A 5,863-nucleotide genomic window follows, 5' to 3' on the forward strand; every position below is an offset into this window, starting at 1 on the left:
TTTTGCGAACCCAGCCTTCATTCAGGATGTCGGAATTAAGCCGCCAAATCCCTCTTCCTCTTAGCGGAGCCTGCGAGACATTTAACAGACAGGTAAGAATAAGGTGATCGGAGAACTCGACCGGCTTCAGCACGAGTGCCGTCACCGGAAGAGACTCCTTAACATAAACCCTATCTATCCTGCTCTGACATCTGCCTTGCTGATATGTGAACCCCGTGAGGTCCGGGTTATGCCGAATATGCACATCCACCAGACCCGCCTGCCTAACTATTCTAATGAGGGCCAAAGCGTCGTATCCCGGTTTGTCTTTGGCACCTTTCCTGTCCTTGGTCCTAGTGACGGTGTTAAAGTCACCGCCAAAGACAATATGACGGGACGTGTAGAGGTAAGGCTCTATCTCGTGAAACAGGCGTTTCCTCTCCCACTTGGTCTGGGGGGCATAGATGTTAATCAGACGGAGAGGCTGCCTGCCTACCGACACATCTAGAACTACGCACCGACCCTTCGTTATCTCAACCACCCTGCAGATTGTGACTTCCACATCTTGGAAGAGGATGGCAACTCCCCCATAGCCCTCCGTGGCTAGCGAAAAGAAGGAGTGCCCCCATCTCCAGTCTCGTTTGGCGGCGTGCAGGGCCCCCAGGGTGTCCAGGCGGGTTTCCTGGACAAAGATGATATTGTATCTGTCCCTGTGCCAGTTGTCATATGCGGCGTATCGAGCCCTACACGCCTTAATGCTAGCCACGTTATGCGTGGCAAAGGCTAGTACGGGAAGAGTCGCCATCATGGGTGTTGAGCGTGAGGAGACTTTCCCTTTTTCCTTACGTTCTCACCGTCTGAGTCAGAGGGGTACCTCTTCGCGGAGAGTCCCGCGGGCAAGACGTCATCCTCCGGATTCGGCACCTCTACCAACTTGCTATCCTCCACCTCTGCCAGTTGTCCTCAAGCCCCAGCGGCCCCTTCGCCCTCCCCCGCCGCTGCTGCCACTACCTCTGCCGCCTCCTCGACCTCCATGTGGGTACCCCAGTCCATCAGGGCGCTGAACCTGTTTTGGACTGGTATGTCCCCGCACTTCTGGCCGATGGCGGTTTCGGCGACGGCCGCCGCCGCTGACTTTACGGCAGCAACAGCGCCGGCTTTGGGTTTCTGAGCCCCGGAGCTCCCCCGTCCCGGAGGGACTTTCTCCCCCTCTAGTGTGGAGGGTGGCTCCCTCCGGGAAGGGGTCTTGGCAGGGGCAGAGGATTTTACCTGACCTCTCCGAGCTGCCTCCTGAGTTGGGGTCTCCTTCCTCGGACCGACAGTCGTCCACCCCGACTCATCCCGCGTGGTTGCGGCTCGGGGTCCTGACGCCGCCCGTGTGGTGTTGATGCTGCCTGTGGAAGGAGTACAGACAGATGTGACATTAGGCATACGTTTTCGTAGGCGAACAGGTAACGGAGCAATGATGGTACTTACGGGGTCGGTGCCGGAGGAGGTACCTGGGGCGTCGGGTAGAGCCTTGTCCCGAGCGCCCCCCACAACTGGCCGCGGGTCTTCCTCTGAGAAGTCGCCCTCACCTTCCCAGATGCTGTCCAAGTTGTGCTGGGATTCGGGACACGCTCTGTAGGAATGACCCAACACCCCGCACAGGTTGCATCGGATGTTAAGGTGAACTCCTGCTTGGAGTGTCCTACAACACCGCATAGGGTGCACTTGGTGACATCGCACCCTATGCTATAATGCCGGGGTGAGCCACACTTGTGGCACACCCGGGGCTGACCGGGATAAAAGCACGATACCCGGTCAGTCCCGATGAAGAAGGAATTTGGCATGTGCTGTAGGAGACCCCGTTCCTCCTTCAGACGGATGTTGACCGTCCAGCCACCGTTCCACATCCCGTCCTCACAGAGAGTCTTGACCGGGCTGCGGGCCCACACCAGTATGTCCGCGATGGGTATGGACTCATTCCGCACCAAGAAGTTCACCTTGCGGACCTCCTGGCGCGAAATGGCCTGGACATTGAACCGGGCCCATAGGCTGTCCTCGGACTTCGGCACCCCTTCCCAAAGGGTCCAGAACCTCTCCAGACCCCTCGGGGACATGAAACTTATATTGTACTCAGGGGTGCCGCTAACATGAATAATGGCGAAGAAGTCCGAGACCGCAAAGCCCAGGTCCTTCAGGGCCCCTACCACCCGCTTCCTATCGGGCACGGATCCCTCCGCTACATGTAGCAGGCGGACCACGTTCCTTCTCCTCATGGGTTGCCCCGCTGGGAGTCCCGTAGCCCGCCCGCCGTGCGGGGGACCCGCTGCCCAGGCGTTACCGGTTGCGGGTGTCGTACCTGGGGCCACCGTTGGAGTGGGCACTATGGGCTGTGTGGACCCCCCCGTGACCCCGCTACCCTGTCCGCCCGTGGAGCCACCGGCGGGTACCGCGGCCACCGCAGAAACCCCCTGTGTCACAGCGGGGGAAGGTGTCACCCCAGCGGGAGTCCCCCCAGCCGGAGCAGGAGCCCCGACCGCAGTGGTCGCCACCCCCACCTCTTTCGAAGCAGGGGCAACCACCCCCGCAGCCCGGGCCACCGCCGACCTTCCGGGGTTCTTCTTTCCAGGGTCCTTCCCCACCCTGACTATAGGGGCCATCGCGGGTGGTCCCGCGGTCCCCTGGAACGCTTCATGTGAATTGTGTACTTTATTACCAATATTAACAATACGTGTGGGCGTGGCCTGTGCCGCGGCGGGGGCGGAGCCACCAACCGGTATCGCGGCTGCGGGAGCCCCGGGGGTCACCGGCACCGCCCCCGGAGCAACCCCGGCGGGGACCGCATCCGCACCCGGCGCTGCCTCCGCTGTAACCCGCGGCGCCCGGCAGAGCTCCAGACGTATTTACTGTCCGGAGTAGTTGGGACAGGGGGCGGACCGCCCGGGTAGCGGCAGCCCCGATTACGGACGATGGCGTCCCAGTTGTTACAGAAGCTGCGGGAGCAGCCAGAATGGTGTGATCCACCACCACAGGGTGGATGGTAATCACCGGGGGAGCGGCCATGGAACCGCTGACCCCTCCAGGGGAACAAGGAGGCGGACTTGCCACCGCCGCCGGCAGTACCGGCACGGACCCCGCGGCAGCTGCAGCCGCCACAGCGGCCGCCGAAGCGGTTGCCGGTGCCGCAGCCGGCCGCGGGGTCAACAACACCTGTGCCCCGACGGGGGCCACAGGAGACGGTCGAACACATACAGGGGAACAAGAACGAACTACAGTGGGTAAACACACAGGGGGTGGGGGGACAACAGTGGACATTACAACAACGGGGGATGGACAGACACATTTGGAAAGGTACTCACAGGTCCCCGGGGCTCACCAGCCAAATGCAGACCGGCGGGGATAGTGTCCCTGGCCCTCCGATGGGAAGGGCCCGCTCTCGGATCCTCGGCAGCAGCGTCGGGGACCCGGGCCGGGAGGGATGGGAACTCCTCCTCGGACATGAAGGGGGGGTATCCCAGACGCTCTCCTCCCCGGACGATGGGATAGCGGGCCTGCTCCTGGTCTTCTTCTTCCGTCTCCGTGGCATAGCTTTTATGGAGATGTCCTCCTCCTCGTCCAGGTCGTCCATGGAAAAGATCAGTTTATTCCTTATTATGAAAGGCCGCTCCTGGGCCCCGTCGTCCCGTGGTGGTGGTGGCGCCGGTTCTGGTTCCTCCGGGGTCGGCGGCACCTCCGACTCCTCCACCTCCTGCTCCCGCAGCTTCGCCTGCAGGAACCGCACCCGATCTTGCGTCTGGGCTATACGTCGCGCCACCTCGCTCTCCTTCTCCTTCAGGGAGCCGATCATTTCCCTGATGGGGCCGCGATTACGACTCCCCACCCTGTTGCTCTGTTGCCGGAGCTCCTTGAGCCATCCGGCGACGTCCTCTTTCTCAGCCCCCAGGGCACGTAACTCCTGCTGGAGGTTAGCCAGGGCCTGCCTGAGGGGCTCCCCGTCCGACTCCGCAGGTACTGGGAGCCCTACCTTAGCCTTTTGGGCATAGGAAGGGCCCTCTTCCACCGCCTCCTCATCTTCACGGGTCGTGTCGATCCTTGCCTCGGCGGTCTCCATGGCCCTGGCTCCAGCGTCCCTGAGGGCGAGGGCCCGTAGATGGAGGGCCCCCAGCAACAGGAGGGAAGTTGGGTCGACCCTCGGATGGTGGGGCAGACCGACTCCCTTCTTCCACATGGCCACCTTTGCGCTCAAGGCCGTAGCGTAGGCCTCGAGCACCGCCATGTTACGACGTATAGCCCTGCATACGGCTCCTGCAGACTCCCGTGATGGGAGTGTGACACCATCCTCCGTATAACTCAGTCTCTCCGTGATATCGGAGATGCGGCCCCTCCACTCCTCAATGAGGGTGGAGGCCATGATGAGACCCTGGGAAGGCAGTGAGCACCTTCCCAGGGGTAGTACACGTTTCAAAGCACGAAAAACTTCCGAATGTCAGAGCACACTAAAACACCAGCTCTCCCCTCGCCTCCCAACTCCTCTGTGTGCAGCCACACCCAGCCCTGATTGGAGCTGGAATTACCGCGGCTGCTGGCACCAGACTTGCCCTCCAATAGATCCTCGTTAAAGGATTTAAAGTGTACTCATTCCAATTACACGACCTCAAAAGAGTCCTGTATTGTTATTTTTCATCACTACCTCCCCGAGCCGGGAGTGTGTAATTTGCGCGCCTGCTGCCTTCCTTGGATGTGGTAGCCATTTCTCAGGCTCCCTCTCCGGAATCGAACCCTGATTCCCCGTTACCCGTGGTCACCATGGTAGGCACAGAAAGCACCATCGAAAGTTGATAGGGCAGACATCCGAATGTATCGTCGCCGTCACGGGGACGTGCGATCGGCCCGAGGTTATCTAGAGTCACCAAAGCAGCCGGCGGGGGCGAGCCCACCGGATTGGTTTTGGTCTGATAAATGCACGCATCCCTGGGGGTCAGCGCTCGTCGGCATGTATTAGCTCTAGAATTACCACAGTTATCCAAGTAACAGATGGAGCGATCAAAGGAACCATAACTGATTTAATGAGCCATTCGCAGTTTCACTGTACCGGCCGTGTGTACTTACACGTGCATGGCTTAATCTTTGAGACAAGCATATGCTACTGGCAGGATCAACCAGGTAGCTCCCATCACACACGGAGCCACCCCCACGGCAGCAGGGGGTGGGCAGGCACCAACCCCAGCGGACCACGCTCCCTTCCCCAGCCAGCCCAGGACAGGCACGGGCAGGGGGCAGCAGACACCAGGGCGCAGCCTTCGGATGGGGTCTGCAGGGGGCACACACAGGCCTCAGGAGAGACCGGCGGGCCCAGGGGCACAGAGGGAGAGTGCACACACGCTTCCCCCACCTTTGTCAGGGCTGGGAGAAAAGACACTCCGTGCTCCATGGTGGTGGGAACCCGTGGGGGGCACCCACGGGTGGGCCACCTACCACGGCTTCAGGCTGCTGGGAGTCTAGGGCAGAGCAAACTCAGTCGCCTGGAGGGGGGTCCGGCACCCGGGGCGGCTCTCCCCCAAGCCCAGGGAGAGGCCTCGGGGCCGCAGGGGGCCCGGGGGCCAAGCCAGGAGAGCACGGGGAGGTGGGCCACTCACCTGCACCAGGGGGCCCACCGGGGACCACCTGAGCGAGGGTTACCTTCCCCAGCCCGGCACGGGGCACCAGATCGGTCATTGTCCTGGTTGTGGTGGTCGACGCCGACCACTCACCTATAAATCCGGCATAGGGTGCCTGACAACCCTGGGGAAACGTGGCGGAGTTCCACAACACCACCGGGAAAACCCAGTCGAGAAGGCCGAGATCAACGGAGCGAGGGTTGGATGCGGCAGGCAAATCCAACCTCATTGACTTCCAGGGG

General features: G+C 61.4%; 1 pseudogene; it reads right to left on the bottom strand.

Annotated features, from left to right (window-relative positions):
• Nucleotides 1-4,514: 4,514 nt before the first annotated feature.
• LOC149288223 (18S ribosomal RNA) lies at nucleotides 4,515-5,127 on the bottom strand (annotated as a pseudogene; the record flags this gene model as incomplete).
• Nucleotides 5,128-5,863: the final 736 nt, after the last annotated feature.

This window comes from Sceloporus occidentalis, unplaced genomic scaffold (genome assembly GCF_023333645.1).
Source record: "Sceloporus occidentalis isolate IW3139 unplaced genomic scaffold, rSceOcc1.0.p SCAF_53, whole genome shotgun sequence".
Classification (NCBI taxonomy): domain Eukaryota; kingdom Metazoa; phylum Chordata; class Lepidosauria; order Squamata; family Phrynosomatidae; genus Sceloporus; species Sceloporus occidentalis.